Genomic DNA, 17,994 nt, shown 5'->3' with positions numbered 1-17,994 from the left:
TAATACATTGCTGAATTTGGTTTGCAAAAATTTTGTTGCTGATTTCTTCATCTGTGCTTATCAGGGACACTGCATTATGATTTCCTTTCTTTGTAGTGTCATTAACTGTTTTTGGAATTAGTACAATGCTGGTCTCATAAAATGAGCTTGGGAATCTTCCCTCCTCTTGAATTTTTGGAATTGCCAAACTTCATATTAAAAAAAAAAAGAGGTTCACTCCTTTTCCAGAAAACAATGTATACAACATCTATCAATCTGGAAAGTATTAGGTATGCATATTTTGTTTTGGAGAAACTTTATTAAATGCATTATAGTTATTGTTGCTGTATATTATAAAAATCATTTATCATTGGCCTCCTCCTTATATTTCCATTTGCCTTTGTTTACTTCCTGGTTTAACATGTTCTGGTTAAAAATTAAATAGAAAATTTTATTGTCTGATCAGCTATAATTTTCTTATCTTCACATGCATCCTCTTTATTTTTATTAGAGTTGTTGGATGAGCTCAATAAAAATTCTTTTTAATTTCATTTTTGAAAACATCTAAAACTAATTTGTATACAGTATATTGGATAGTTTTATCTGACCTTATATTCAGGAGTAGAATAGTTTTGTAATCTTGGACATCACAGATGGAACAATATTTGCTGGTATAGGTAATACACAATATACATTTTACAAAGGGAATGTAAACATTCTCTTACAGTGTGACATCACTGAACTACCTTACATAAAGCACACATATTAAGTGGGAATTTAGCTCAGTGATTTTGAGTCTGGTTATCTGATTTAATTTTGCTTTAAAAGGGATCTGTAAAAAGCAGCTGGTGGAAGAAAATTAAAGGTGGAAGAGAGATGCTCGCCTGGCCGTGCGGGCCTGGAGCATCCCAGGGAAGGCGGAGTCTCAGGAGGAAGAAAAAATGGCGGAGGCTTAGATGGACGTGTTGGTGCTTTGTCCCAGACCAGATAAGGGCGAGCAGCTGAAACGGGTAACATACAGCCCGAACAAGCAGAGGAGATTCAGCTGAGAGACAGTCTGCAGCCAGGAAAGACAGAGAACTCCTAGAAAATGGGGATGGTTAGAGATTGAGGCTGAAATCTCCCCCTGGGCACCAGCTCAGCGGCATGACCGTGCCATCTTGAGTAGCTGTTATCCACATCCAGAGATCGGCTACTAACCCGGAGGCAACAGCTCTCAAGCAGCGCGACTACATGAACGCAGAGGAGACCTGCTTCCCTCCACGGAAAGCAGATTCAAGCAACAGCGGCCTCCTGATCACCACACGCTCTGTCTGGGGAACAGTTACTGTGTGTGAAGCCTCCCTCCACCAGCCAGAAGAGCCACCACAGCTGTGAACAGCACCCACCAGAGGCCCTGCTATCAACAGAGGAGCCACTGCTACCACAACCGCCCAAGGAGCAACCACAGCCCGAGGAGCCACTGCCACCCAGGGAGCAGCCACTGAACGACTCAACAACTAGATATGTCAGTGAGATCAAACATGGGTAGACAAAGAAACCCCCAAAGGAAAGAGAAGGAGGACTCGCCAGAAAAGCAGCTAAGTGAGACAGAGGCATGCAACATGACGGAAAAAGAATTCAGAATAAGGGTCCTAGAGTACATGCACCGGTCGGAGGAAAAAATCAATACCATATGCAAGAAGCTAGAAGAATCAGATGAAAAATTCAATACCATATGCAAGAAGCTAGAAGAATCAGATGAAAAATTCAATACCATATGCAAGAAGCTAGAAGAATCAGATGAAAAATTCAATACCATATGCAAGAAGCTAGAAGAATCAGATGAAAAATTCAATACCATATGCAAGAAGCTAGAAGAATCAGATGAAAAATTCAATACCATATGCAAGAAGCTAGAAGAAACAGATGAAAAAATCAACAACTTAAGTAAGGCCCAAGAAGAAATGAAGAGTGATATAGCTGCCATAAAAAACTCCATTGAAAGTATCAACAGTAGACTAGGAGAAGCGGAGGACCGAATTAGTGAATTAGAAGACAAGGAAGCAAAACACACCCAAACTATACTGCAAATGGAGAAAAAAATTAAAAGACAGGAGGAGAGCCTAAGGGAGCTTTGGGACAACATGAAACGAAACAACATACGAATAATAGGGGTGCCAGAACAACAGAAAGATGAACATGGATTAGAAAACCTATTCGAAGAAATAATATCAGAAAACTTCCCTGAGGTGGGGAAGAAAAAAGTCACACAAGCCCAGAGAGTCCCAAACAAGGTGAATCCGAAAAGACCCACACCAAGACACATCATAATTACCATGGCAAATGTTCAGGACAAAGAGAGAATCTTACAGGCTGCAAGAGAGAGACGGAAAGTTACATACAAGGGATCTCCCATTAGATTATCAAATGATTTCTCAACAGAAACACATCAGGCCAGAAAAGAATGGACAGAAATCTACAAAGTGATGCAAAGCAAAGGACTGAATCCAAGAATACTCTATCCAGCAAGGCTATCATTCAAAATTGAAGGGGAAATAAGAAGCTTCACAGACAAAAAAAGGCTAAGGGAGTTTATCACCACCAAGCCAGCCATGCAAGAAATGCTAAAGGGACTGGTGTAAAAAGAAGAAATAACAAGCTCAGAAAGAAAACAGCCACACACACAAAAAAAGAAATGGCTACAAACAAGTACCTTTCAATAATAACTTTAAATGTAAACGGACTAAATGCTCCAACCAAAAGACATCGAGTGGCTGAATGGATAAAAAAACATGACCCATACATCTGCTGTCTACAAGAGACCCACCTCATTAGAAGGGACTCACACAGACTGAAAGTGAAGGGATGGAAAAATATCTTTCACGCAAATGGAAAGGAAAAGAAAGCTGGGGTAGCAATACTTATATCGGACAAAATACATCTCAAAGTGAAGGCCATAACCAGAGATAAGGAAGGCCACTTCATAATACTAAAGGGATCAATACAACAAGAAGATATAACCCTGGTAAACATATATGCACCCAATGCAGGAGCACCCAAATTCATAAAAAAACTCCTGGAAGATATCAAAGGAGAGATCGACAACAATACAATCATAGTAGGGGACTTTAATACACCACTGACACCACTGGATAAGCCCGCTAGACAAACAATCAGCAAAGAAACAGCAATCCTAAATGACTCACTAGATCAGATGGACTTAATTGACATCTTCAGAACACTTCACCCCAAAGCCATGGAATATACATTCCTCTCAGGTGCTCATGGGACATATTCAAAAATAGACCACATATTGGGTCACAAGCAAAGTCTCCACAAATTCAAGAAGATTGAAATCATAAAAAGCTTCTTCTCAGACCACGATGGCATAATGTTAGAAATAAACTACAATAAAAACAACCCAAAATACTCAAACACTTGGAAGCTGAATAGCATGTTATTAAATATTGATTGGGTTACCAATGACATCAAAGAAGAAATTAAAAACATCCTGGACACTAATGACAATGAAAACACAACAATCCAAAACCTATGGGACACAATGAAAGCAGTCCTGAGAGGGAAGTTTATAGCTCTACAGGCCTACCTCAAAAAACAAGAAAAAATGGTAGTAAATCATCTAACTCTACAACTCAAAGAATTAGAAAGAGAGCAACAAGAAAACCCCAGAGTGAGCAGAAGGAAGGAGATAATAAAGATTAGAGCAGAAATAAATGACATAGAGACCAAAAAAACAATACAGAAAATCAATGAAACCAAGAGCTGGTTCTTTGAAAGGATAAACAAGATCGACAAACCTCTAGCCAGGCTCACCAAGAAGCAAAGAGAGAGGACCCAAATAAACCAAATCAGAAACGATAGAGGCGAAATAACAACAGACCCCACAGAAATACAAATGATTGTTAAACAATACTATGGACAGCTCTACTCCAACAAACTAGACAACCTGGAGGAAATGGACAAATTCCTAGGAAAATACAACATTCCAAAACTCAATCAGGAAGAATCTAAAAATCTCAATAGGCCAATAACTATGGAAGAAATTGAAGCAGTCATCAAAAAGCTCCCAGCAAACAAAAGCCCAGGACCAGATGGCTTCTCAGGGGAGTTTTACCAAACTTTCAAGGAAGAACTAAAACCTATCCTCCTCAGACTACTACAAAAAATTCAGGAGGAAGGAACACTTCCAAGCTCATTCTATGAAGCCAGCATCACCCTAATACCAAAACCAGGTAAAGACAACACAATGAAAGAGAATTACAGGCCAATATCCCTCATGAACATAGATGCCAAAATCCTCAACAAAATCTTAGCAAATCGGATCCAACAGTACATCAGAAAGATCATACACCATGACCAAGTAGGATTTATCCCAGGAATGCAAGGATGGTACAACATCCGTAAATCAATAAACGTAATACATCACATAAACAAATTGAAAGAAAAAAACCACATGGTCATATCAATTGATGCAGAAAAAGCATTCGACAAAATCCAACACCCATTTTTGATAAAAACTCTCAGCAAGGTGGGAATAGAAGGATCATACCTCAACATAATAAAAGCCATATATGACAGGCCCACAGCCAACATCATACTCAATGGACAAAAACTAACACCATTTCCCCTAAGAACAGGAACAAGACAGGGATGCCCACTCTCGCCACTCCTCTTCAACATAGTCCTGGAAGTATTAGCCATTGCAATTAGACAAGAAGAAGAAATAAAAGGCATCCAAATTGGAAAAGAGGAAGTAAAACTGTCCTTATTTGCAGACGACATGATATTATACATACAAAACCCTAGAGACTCCATCAAAAAACTACTAGACTTAATACATGAATTTGGCAATGTAGCAGGATACAAAATTAACCCCAAGAAATCTGAGGCATTTCTATACACCAATAGTGAACTTTCAGAAAGAGAGATTATAAAAACAATCCCATTTACCATCGCACCAAAAAAATTAAGATACCTAGGAATAAACTTAACTAAAGAGGTAAAAGACCTCTACTCAGAAAACTACAGGACGTTGAAAAAAGAGATAGAGGAAGACATAAAGAGATGGAAGAACATACCATGTTCTTGGATTGGTAGAATCAACATCATTAAAATGTCCATACTACCCAAAGCAATCTATAAATTCAACGCACTTCCCATTAAAATACCAATGGCCTACTTCAAAGATCTAGAACGAACTCTCCAAAAATTCATCTGGAATAAAAAAAGACCCCGAATAGCTGCAGCGATCCTGAGAAAGAACAAAGTAGGTGGGATCTCAATGCCAGATATCAAGCTGTATTACAAAGCCACTGTTCTCAAAACTGCCTGGTACTGGCACAAGAACAGACATATAGATCAGTGGAATAGAATAGAGAGTCCAGAAATTAGCCCGAACCAATATGCTCAATTAATATTTGACAAAGGAGGCAAGAACATACAATGGAGCCAAGATAGTCTCTTCAATAAATGGTGTTGGGAAAATTGGACAGATATATGCAAGAAAATGAAACTAGACCACCAACTTACACCATACACAAGAATAAACTCAAAATGGATAAAGGACTTAAATGTACGACAGGAAACCATAAAAATTCTAGAAGAATCCAAAGGCAACAAAATCTCAGACATATGCCAAAGCAATTTCTTCACTGATACAGCTCCTAGGGCAGTTGAAACTAAAGAGAAAATGAACAAATGGGACTACATCAAAATAAAAAGCTTCTGCACAGCAAAAGAAACCATCAACAAAACAACAAGAAAACCCACTGCGTGGGAAAACATATTTGCCAACGTCATATCTGATAAGGGCCTAATCTCCAAAATTTATAGGGAACTCATACAACTTAACAAAAAGAAGATAAACAATCCAATCAAAAAATGGGCAAAGGATCTAAATAGACACCTTTCAAAAGAGGACATTCAGAAAGCCAAGAGACATATGAAAACATGCTCAAAGTCACTAATCATCCGAGAGATGCAAATCAAAACAACAATGAGGTACCATCTCACACCTGTCAGAATGGCTATCATCAACAAATCAACAAACGACAAGTGCTGGAGAGGATGTGGAGAAAAAGGAACACTTGTGCACTGCTGGTGGGAATGCAGACTGGTGCAGCCACTATGGAAGACAGTATGGAGTTTCCTCAAAAAACTGGAAATGGAACTCCCATTTGACCCTGTGATCCCACTTCTAGGAATATATCCCAAGAAACCAGAAACACCAATCAGAAAGGATATATGCACCCATATGTTCATAGCAGCACAATTCACCATAGCTAAGATCTGGAAACAGCCTAAGTGCCCATCAGTAGATGAATGGATTAGAAAACTGTGGTACATCTACACGATGGAATACTATGCTGCTGTAAAAAAGAAGGAACTCTTACCATTTGCAACAGCATGGATGGAACTGGAGAGCATTATGCTAAGTGAAATAATTGGCAAGGGGGGGGGGAAGGACACATATGTAATACCCTTTGTAATACTTATTATAATATTTTTTTAAAAGAATTTAAAAAAAATGGTGGAAGAGATAATGAATGTTAAAAGTAATTCAACCAAAAATGAATTTGTGCCATGTGGCCATCTTAAAATTAGCTGCAGAAGCTACTGTCCATGGGCAATGAGCCTAGCCAGAGAGAAGCTATTGCTGTCAGTTCAAGCTGGCTTCCAAGCCCACCCACTACTCTTTTTACCCCATGCTCTATGTGCCCCTGGGAGGTAAATTGAGGAAGGGGCACAATCAGCTATCAGTATTATTCTGGAGGAATGGAAGGGGTTTTTAGTATCAATCAAATCTTCCTAGCCAATATGTCCCTTATCTTCCTCTCAGCCAGTTCTCTTTTTATGCAGGAAGCCACCCATTGTCTTCACTATCAGAGAAGTGTAAACAAGGATTCCGGAATGCTGGTGAACCTTAAACCCATGGCAAGGGCCAGAGCTATGCACCAATTGTTTAGTCCAGACAATGGGGGCTCAAGCTATTTCCTGACCAGTCTCAGAGTAAATCTTTCTAATATTTACTGACCTTTAAGATACAGTGGGGCCTTGACTTACGAGTGTCCCGACTAATGAGTTTTTCGAGATATGAGCCATCTCTTGGCCGATTTTTTGCTTTGAGTTGCGAGCTAAAATTCGGGTTATGAGCCAGCTTCAGATACCCCACCGCTAGTTGGCGCAGCGAACGTCACAGTGAATGCCACAACATCAGCCCAGCACCAGGTGTCTCACTCGTTCACTTTTTGATTTGACATACGAGTAATTTGAGTTACGAGCTCCATCACGGAACGAATTCAACTCGTAAGTCAATGCCCCACTGTAGTCTGTTACTGCAATTACCTGCCTAAGAGATAGATGTGTATCCAAAATTGAATAAAAGGTTGGTGAGGCCTGGGCACCAGTGGAAGCTTTCTCTTGTTGCCCGCCTGGCCCCCAATATTTCCAAATTATTATTTCTTGTCTCGTCTCTTTCATTTGCGTGCAGCCCCTTCTCCAGATCCCGAACCCTGAACCACGCGGGACGTGTGGGGAACTTTCACATCTGGTACCTCAACAGGCAATCTGGAAGAGAAGACTTCGCCTAGAGTGAAAAAACAAAGAAGAATTCACAAGATAGGTTGGGACACCAGATAGGTGGGGGATATTCACCACACGCAAAGCCCATGGTCAGCTGCAGAAATCACAATCTGTAAGTAGAGTGGGAACATGTCTTTTTAGCCAGGCTAATGGGGCAGAATTCGGTTAAAAAATAAGAAACTTTTTTGTAGACTTTTGGTTTGCATGCTTAAGGATTAAAGTTTCAGAAGGTATTCTCTTACAGTTTTTTCTTGATGTTATAGAACATAACCCCTGGTTTCCTGAAGAAGGTACATTAGATCTTGAATGTTTGGCAGAGTAGGTCAAAATATAAAAAAAAAAAAAAAAAAAAAAAAAAAAAAAAAAAAAAAGCTCAGCAGCAGGGGAAAAACTTGCCTCCAAACTGTTTCTCCTTGTGGAACATGGTATTTCATTTGCTAGAGCCTTTTAGAAAGAGGCTAAGGAGGATAAATCTCCTCCCCTTACACCCTCCGCTCCTAAAGAGGAGCAAAAAGAAAAGAAAAATTGGAGGAATGGCCTTCATGGCCCCCTCTACCCCCATGTCCTAATCCTGAAACATTTCTCTGGCTTGTGCAACTCTGGATGGAGAAAATTATTTACTATGGAAGGGAAATTTTGGGAGAAATGTCAGGAGCAAGCCCACGCCAACCGAGGGTTGAATGCTCAAATAACTTATAAAATGTTAGCAGGGCTGGGACAGTACGATGACGTGCAAAATCAGCTAAATTATGTGCAGAAAACATAAGCAAATTAGACTTTGTGGAAAAACAGGACATTTCAAAAAAGAATGCAGGCAACCAAGAAGGACACAAGGTGGCTCTCCAGGAAAGGCGCGAGCATCCCACCTCCTGATTCAATCAATGCAGATTCAACCTCTTTTATGTCCTAGAACCTAGATATTAAAAAGGAAATTATTGGGTACTTATCTATTAATTATTGTTTTTCTTTGTTATTTATTGTTAGTTTATTAAGCATGACTTTAATTTAATAAGAAAGAAATGATAGATGATCAGACCATTGCTGAGTTTCCCCAGAACAAAAAAGAATGTGGGAGTGGGGAGAGAAAGATTATGAGCGGTGCACATAGCCAATAATACAGGTTATAGAAAATTCCCTAGAAAAAGGGAAATAATTAAAAAAATTACTACGTCTTTTGGCAATCCTGTAAAATGGGTACCCACTCTCAAGAGTGTTAAGTCTCATTTTTGCCATGTTTTTATTTCCCAGTCCATCATTTGAAATTTAGACAAATGAAACATTTCCCAGAATTTGGGGATGCATCTGGGATTTCTATAACCATGAATAGAAAAGCAAGCTTAAGAAAATGTGCGCGCTCCACCTGAATTTGGGTGACTTCTTCAGCCCCAATGTCTTCACGGATGCTACAGAATAAACCAGACTGTTTTTTTGTTTGTTTGTTTTTTCTTTAAAAAGATGGCAAAAAAAATGACACAAATAAAATATACAGGCTACATTTGGACAATAGGATTAATGTTTCCATAATAATAGGTAATTTTAAAATAATAATGTACCATATTCCAAAGTTGCCTCCCAAATATTGGGGGCACTCATGTTTTTACACAAAATAAAAATAAAATAAAATAATATAATACTTTAGCATTGAAGCCACTAAAAATCAATAAATTACCTCTGTTACAAAATTTTTCAAAAGAAAATGCCTTGGATGGTAATTGGCTTTGAAATATTAAAGTTGTTAGAACATAAATAACAAAAATAACTAAAATAAAGAATTTGTGGTAAAGCTTTTCAGTAATAATATATTAATGATAAAGGGCCAGTTGTTCTTCTCCGTGTAAAAGCGGAGAAGCTGGTGGTGGCAACAGAAACCTTATATCTAAAGAAAAATGTGGCAGTTTTAAATCCCCTTCCCCTGCCTTTTTGCCAGAAACATAGTTTTCCAAAGCCTTTGGTAACTTAAGACTTTATAACATTGCTAAATTAAATAATAAAAATTATTAAATATCTAGTTATTTTAAAATGACAAAAATACTGAAATATTAACCTGTTCACCTCATAAATAACCTGAGTTTACCTCATTTAACAAAAATCTAGAGGATAGAATTTAATCTGCTAATTGAATATGCCTTGTATTTTATTGGAAATACATCCTTAAAAATAAATGTATTACTAATTTGAGAAATGCTAAGTATTTAACATACCACTTGAAATTTGAAGCTTCTAAGAATTCAAATTGAGTTGGAAGAAATTATATAGTTGGAATAACAAAATGCCTAAAATGTGGAGATTTATTTTTGAGAAAATAATTTTTGTGTTTTATCTGAAATAATTAGGAAATCAAAATATGTTACTTATTGGTCTAATTTTAAAAAAGGAAGATTAATTCTGTGATCCCAACTAAATTTTTAATACAAAAACCAGTTTAAATTTCATTAATATCTTTTAATAATTATAAAAAGTATATAATCTTTAAATATATATCTGACAGTCTTTCCAAGTTAAATTTCAAGGCTATAACTGAGGGATGATTTTTGGAAAACTCCAAGGGCCCGGAGTGATCCAAAAAAGTTTGTTCTCTCTTCTTAAAGGAAAAATTTTTGAAACTAAACCCATCTAATATACTTGAAATCGCATGGAAAGCTTTATCAAATGAAAATTGATAGGTATGTTTTAATTATATACATATAATTTATATGTTATGAGGGTTTTGGCCTCTAAGAAGGGCAAAATAAAGTAACAATATATTTATTAAATACAGCCAAATTTTCATTTACTGTCTATAACCTAGGACAAGTAAAGTTAAAAAATAAATATTATTTCAGATTGATTTAAATTGGCTAATTAAAATAAATGAGTATTCATAAAAACTTTGTTGTACTGGGCAGGGAACTGTTCCTGAAGCATTAACTATTTTTTTTTACTAATGGTTTATCTCATAGTTCAAAAACTGCTTAACATGCAATGAATCCAAAGCAGTCATATTTCTGGGCATAAAATTAAAATTAAAAAGTTATTAAGGCTGCATTGCAAAATTTCCAAAAGCCTCTTAATATTATTTAAATCAAAAAAAGAAGGGGGATAGCGAAATAATCTCCTGTGAGTAAATTACATCAAGAAATTTTTTTCACTTTAAAAATTATTTTTTACTTGTAATGTTGAAGACAAGATACCAATGAAAACACACATGGTGTCAAAATAAGCCAAAGGAAATTTGTTTGGGCAAAAATGAAAGGATCCCAAGTCTAATTTGTATAAAAGATTCCTTTATTAACCTTTGGTCGAGAATATGTTTGTATATTTCCAGAAAACACCTCCAAGCCCCTGTGGATTCCTGCAAAAATGGATCCCAGAGAGGAACTGACCAGATTGCTCCAGCCACGAATACAAGAGGAGAAACAGTCCAGAGATGGAGATGGTGAAGACGCCTTACCATACTGTCAGCAGCTGTGCGTTGCTGCAGGTTGCTCAGGACCAAACCAGAGAAGGTCAGACCTGCATTGCCATTGTTTGTCCACCACCCAAAGCTAGCATATAATTGCTGGCATGTACACATAAAAAAACTGTTAGACATTGGAAAGAGGACTCAAAAAACTGTTGGCCCAGAAAGAAACTTACTGCAGGCTGATTCCTTGGATGCCTGGCAGCAATTTAAAAAGGACATGACATTTGCCTCTCAGCATAACCACTATTGCTTGTCTCATTTTTGTTCTCATATGTTTATTTCTAGTCTGCAGATGTGGAATGAAGAGTCTTAAAAGGACTTGAACCCTTCAGGCAGCATTCACTTTTCAAGAATTACTAAGGAAAAGAAACGGGGGAGATGCAGGAAGCCACCCATTGTCTTCACTATCAGAGAAGTGTAAACAAAGATCCCAGACGCTGGTGAACCTTGAACCCATGGCAAGGACCAGAGCTATGCACCGATTGTTTAGTCCAGACAATGGGGGCTCAAGCTGTTCCCTGACCAAATAGTCTCAGAGTAAATCTTTCTAATATTTACTGACCTTTAAGGTAGTTTGTCTGTTGCCGCAATTACCTGCCTAAGAGCTAGATGTGTATCCAAAATTGAATAAAAGGTTGGTGAGGCTTGGACACCAGTAGAAGTCCTTTCTCTTGCATTGGGCCTGCCTGCCTGGCCCCCAATATTTTCAAATTATTATTTCTTGTCTCGTCTCTTTCATTTGCGTGCAGCCCTTTCTCCAGATCCCAAACCCTGAACCACGTGGGTTGTGAGAACATTCACATTTTTATAAGGGAGAATATTTCCTTTGTATAAATGCAAGAAAAGGAGAATGGAAGGTTCAATAACCTGATCAGAAAATACAGAAAATATATAGAAGGCAAAAGGCACAATAATACTGATCATGGTTGCCATAGATTAACCATTTTCTATTTCATAGCTACTGTTCTGTAAATTGTATGTTCATTTATCATTAATCCTACTAAGAACACTTCTCCATAGGTAAAATTGTTGCTTTTACTTTGTAGAAACTGACACATAGAGAGGTTTAAGAACATGCTTAAGATTACACAACTAAGAAACTAGAAAGCTGCAGTTTTAACTCAGAAGCATAACTCCAAAACATCCTAAAAATGTACCCAGTTTCTTATTATCTATTTGGAAAATCCACACATTACAAAATACATTCAAGTTCTATTATATCTGGCCTTAAAATACCTTTCAACTAAAGGATCCTGGCCTGTCATGGCTATAAATTCCCTCATAGAGTATTTAGTTTAATGTACTCCTTATATTGATGGGGATACTGAGGCCTAGAAAGCATACAATAAGTTAGTGGTGGTACTAACTACCTAGGTCTATGAATCAGGTCTTTAGACTCTTAGTCCAAGTCTCTTTCCAATTCTCTTAGTCCAATTCCCTGTCCCAGATGACATAAATAGATAAATGGATTAATGCTACACATAAATGGAAACAAGTGGTTCTAACAGAGCTGTGGAAATGAGAGCAATGCTTACAGCAGGGTTATTGATCTCAGACTGAAAGTTCCTGAATGGTAAAAACAAGGTTTTCTGGTTTCTTCCTATATACCTATCTTTAAAATTTATTTTTTAAAGGAGAAGGGTAGAGAGATAGAAACATAGATTATAGAGAAATATCATCAATTGACTCCCTTCCACACACCCCCTACTTGGGATCGAGCCACCAACCGGGGAATGTGCCATGACCAGGAATTTAACTAGTGACCTCTTGCTTCCTGGGTTGATGCTCAACTGCTGAACAACACCAGCTGGGCTATATCTATCTTATTTTAATATAACCCACGTATCATCAGGAACCTAGAAAATGCATAATGAAGATAATGTGTGTTTTTTTTCTTTCTAATGAGTCTCTCTCCCTCTCATACACACACACACACACACACACACATACACGCACACAAAATCCATTTTTCCCCAGGAAACAGGATATTATGTAAGGATAGGATGCTGGCACATAATGAAATAAAAGAAAAAGCACAAGAAATTGAATCAGACAAATCTAGGTTTTGATCCAAGATGTGCCTCTTACAAGCTGTGTGACAGACAAATCTCTCAGTTTCTCTGAGCCTCTATTTCCTCATCTGTCCAATAGAATAATAAAAACTTTCCCCACAGTGTTGTTGTGGAGATTAAATGAGATGATTTTTATCAGTTAGGATTACGTTGAATATTGGTAACAGTGCTGGAGGCAAAGACCAACAATAATTGATATAGAAATTCAAGAAGTCCATCAGAAGGCTGATGGACTTTGATATTCATCAAGGGCTGAAAATCTGTATATTATTACCTGCTGCTGGCTGAATGGCTGAGGGAAATCCCCTAACCTGATAATCCTTTATTGTTTACCAAACCTTACCACTGATGTCTGTTTGCTTTGCTAAAGGGCAATATTCTAGTAAATAAAAAGCTATGGGTCTGGAGATTCAAGGAGCCATTCCACTAGAGAAGGTCCTCTGCCTGGTTCCCCCCATGTCTTCCAAATTTATATTTCTTATCTAGTATATCCATTTGTGTGTGGCCCCTTCTCCAGATTCTGAATCCTTGCTTCAAAACGTTGTGGCAAACAGAAATTCAACTGAGATAATACTTAAATAGACTTCCTGTCAAGATGGTGGCAGAGGTAAATGCTGTACTCAAATCCTCCCACAACAATATCAAAATTACAACTAAACTACAAAACAACCATTATTCAGAACCACCTGCAATCTTCCTAATGAAAGTCTTACAACTAGGGATTGAAAGAAGCCACATCGTGACTGGTAGGAGGGGCATAAACTCAGAATAGGCTGGTCCCACACCCATGTGTGGCAGTTTAAAATCAGACGGGATAACTTAGCTGTGGAGTATCCTTTGAGGAGTGATGGGGTTCCAACCCGACACCAGGTCTCTCAGGCCAGGATTCCAGAGCCAGGAAGAGAAGTCCTTATAACTTCTAGATGTAAAAAGGCAGAGATGATTGTGGCAGAGTGAGATGGAGGGATGCTGGAGTCCCAGGCAGTTCCTTTAGAGACCATGCAGGGACATATTTAGACTCACTCCCTCTGAGCTCCAGAACTGGGACAGCAGCTTGAAATAAATCAGGGGAGGAATTCATGTGTTCTGGCATCAGGGCCAGAGTGGGAAGGTGGGGCAACTTTCTGCCAGACAAAAGTGCTAGCAGAGGCCCTTGATTCGTTTCTGAGACTTCCCTCCCCCCCACACAAATCCAGCACATGGGTACCATATCTGAGTTTGCATCAACCTGGCTCATAGTATTCAACATGCCCTGAGACCCCACCTAATCCAACTTTTGGGCATACACAAGTTGTTTCCAGTGCCTTCCCCATACAAATGACCTCTCTTCATACGTTGGAATTTTCTAAAATCTCTCAAACCAGCAGCAGCTGACCTCAGCATGTCCCATACCTCTTTCTAAGGGTCCCCAGGCCTGGCACTAACTGCATCTAGCATTGGTTCACAGCTTGGCCTCTCTTGGGCACCTCTAAGCCAAGCACAATGGAAGCCATCTTCAGATTGCTCTATAGCTTGTTCTGGGTGACCCCAGGCAGGACACGGGCAACGGCTGACCTGCACCTCCTGGGAGGCTCTACAGCCAGTGCACCTGGTAAACAGCTTCTGATACACTGGATTACAACTCTATCATCTCCACAAGTGACACACTAAAGGGGAATATTTGGTGAGTACCAAAGCTTCACTGAAGAAGTCCTGTTTTGTAGAGTCATCTCCTGCACAGCACCTTCTCTGCTGGAGTTGTTGCTGGTTCTCACAGCCAATTGGCCTAGGGGTCAATTCCTTTCTGTATACCAACAACAAAAAATAAATTTCAGCTATTACTATAGGAGTAGGGTGTACATAACACACTCATGGATGCACCTGGACTGCCCAGCTCCAGTGACTGGGAAGGCTGTACCACTGTGCCCTACAGGACACCTAGTACATGAGGCAATGCTACCAATTCTGGGAGCTACAGAGAAACAGCTCTGCCTAATACAAAGAAACAGTCATAAGGAAGTAACCAAAATGTGAAAAGAAAGAAATAGGTCCCAAATGAAAGAACAGAAAATTTCCAGAAAAAGAACTAAATGAAATGGAGGCAAGTAAACTACCAGATACAGAGTTCAAGTAAATGGTTATAAGGATGCTCAAGGAACTTAGTGAGAACTTCAACAGCAGGAAAAAGGAAATAGAAAAAAAACAGTCAGATATGAAGGACACACTATTGAAATAAAGAATAATTTACAGAGAATAAAGAGGAGAATAGATGAAGTCAAAAATCAAATCAGGAATTTATACTACTGTATGAGGAAGCAAAAAATACCTAATAAGAACAGCAAAAAGAAAAAAGAATGAAAAAAATTGAGGATTGTGTAAAGAGACAACTTCAAGCATACCAACATTCACATCATGGGGTTGACAGAAGGAGAAAAGAAAGAGTAAGAAATTGAAAACCTTTTGGAAAAAATAATGACAGCCTTGGCCTATGTAGCTCAGTTTGTTGAGCTTCAGCCCATGCACTGAAAGGTCATCAGTTCAATTCCTGGACCAGGCACATGCCCAGGTTGTGGGCTTGATCCTTGGACAGGCTGCATGAGGGAGTCAGCTGATCAATGTTTCTCTCACATTGATTTTCTTTCTCTCTCTCTCTCTTCCTTTCTCTCTAAAATAAATTGAAAAACATTTAAAAATAATAATAACAATGACAGAAAATTTCCCTAAACTGGTAAAGGAAATAGACATACAAGTCCAGGAAGCACAGAGAGTCCCAAACAAGAATAACTCAAAGAGTCCACACCAAGACACATTATAATTAAAATGCCAAGAGCAAAAGACAAAGAGAGTATCCTAAAAGCAGCAAGAGAAAGAAAGTCAGTTACCTACAAGGGAGTACCCATACGACTGTCAGCTGATTTCTCAACAGAAACTTTGCAGGCCAGAAGGGAGTGGCAAGAAATATTCAAAGTGATGAATACCAAGAACCTACAACCAAGATTACTTTATCCAGCAAAGCTATCATTCAGAATTGAAGGTCAGATAAAGAGCTTCACAGATAAGAAAAAGCTAAAGGAGTTCATCACCACCAAACCAGCATTATATGAAATGCTGAAAGGTATTCTTTAAGAAGAGGAAGAAGAAAAAGGAACTCTTACCATTTGCCACACCATGGAAGGAGGAGGAGGAGGAGGAGGAGGAGGAGGAGGAGAAAGAGGGGAAGGAGGAGAAGGATAAAAATATGAACAATAAAATGGCAATAAATACATATCTATCAACAATTGAATAAAAAATTTAAAAAGCATAAAAGAAACAGACTCTCAGGTACAGATGGTTTCCAGATGGGATGGGGTGTGGGGATGTATTGAAAAAGTGTAAAGTTTACGAAGTAAAAATTGGTTGTTACCGAGTAGTCATGGTGATGTAAAGTACAGCATTAGTCAATAATATTCTAAAAGCTGCCCTAGCTGGTTTGGTTCAGTAGATAGAATGTCTGCCTGCAGACTGAAGGGTCCCAGGTTCAATTCTGATCAAAGGCACATGTCTGGGTTGAGGGAATCTATCCCCAGTGGGGAGTGTACAGGAGGCAGCAGCTTAATGATTCTCTCTCATTATTGATGTTTCTATCACTCTCTCCCTCTCCCTTCCTCTCTAAAATCAATAAAAATATATTTTAAAAAATATTATAAAATCTGTGCATGATGACAGATAGGTGAAAAATTTATTAGGATGATCACTTAGTAAGTTATATAGTTTCTAATAATTGGTATATACCCCTGAAACTAATATAACATTATATGCCAACTGTAATTATAAAATTTAAAAATGATTAAAAAATAAAAGGAAAGCAAAGACACAATTCTATGTACAATAGCATCAAAAAGAATAAAATACCTAGGGATGAATTTAATAAAGGAAATACAAAATAATTATATAAATAGAAATAACCCATGTATCTATGTTAACTGATTTTCCACAAGAGTGTCAAGACCATTCAATGGGGAAAGAACAGTCTTTTCAACCAATGGTGGTGGGACAACTAGATAGCTACATGCAAAAGAATGAAGATGGATCCTTAACTCATACGATATACAAAAATTAACTCAAAATGGACCATAGAACAAAATTTATTAAATTCTAAAACACTTAGAAAAAAATAGAGGCAAATCTTGACCTCAAATTTGATAATTGAATCATTGATGTGACACAAAAACAAGCAACAAAAAAAAGAAATGTAATAAGTTGTGCTTTATCAAAATTTAAAGTGTTTTAGCCTCAAATGATACTATCAACAAAGTGAAAAGATAAACCACAGAATGGGAGAAAATATTTGCAAATTATATTTGATAAGGGGTTTGTATGTAGAATATATAAAGTACTCTACCAACTCAATAATAAAAGACAGAATATCTAATTAAAATGAGCAAACGATTGAATGGGGCTTTTCTCAAAAAAAGATACATAAATGACCAATAAGCACATATAAAACTGTATGTCAGCTACTCTGTGCCTCTCTATTGGTGAATTTAGACAATTTACATTTAGGGTAATTATTGATGTATGAGGATTTCCTATAGTAATTTTATCTTTTGTTTTCTGATAACTGTGCCTCCATTGGTTCTTTTCCTTTATATTCTGTCTGCTGTTTCTGTTTGGTTGTATTCCATACATCTTTCCTCTGTTTCTTTTTTAAAATTATATGTCCCATTTTGGGAATTTTTGTGTGTTGTTGCCATTATGTTTATAAAAAGTGAAGTTGCATATATACCACTAGAGGCCCGGTGCACAAAAATTTGTGCACTCGGGGGGGGGAAGGTCCCTCAGCCCGGCCTGTGCCCTCTCACAGTCTGGGACCCCTCGGGGGATGACCATCTGCTGGCTGAGGCCTGCTCCCCAGGGGATTGGGCCTAAGCTGGCAATCAGACATCCCTCTGGCAGCCC

The 17,994-nt window shown here is 38.1% G+C and overlaps 1 pseudogene; it reads right to left on the bottom strand.

The window, feature by feature from the left end:
- Positions 1-213: 213 nt before the first annotated feature.
- LOC102257548 overlaps positions 214-17,994 on the bottom strand; it is a 32,941-nt pseudogene continuing 15,160 nt past the window's right edge.

This window comes from Myotis brandtii, unplaced genomic scaffold (genome assembly GCF_000412655.1).
Source record: "Myotis brandtii unplaced genomic scaffold, ASM41265v1 scaffold1188, whole genome shotgun sequence".
Lineage (NCBI taxonomy): Eukaryota > Metazoa > Chordata > Mammalia > Chiroptera > Vespertilionidae > Myotis > Myotis brandtii.
The sequence above is the reverse complement of the archived record's forward strand: the minus strand, read 5'-3'. Positions and strand labels throughout refer to the sequence as shown.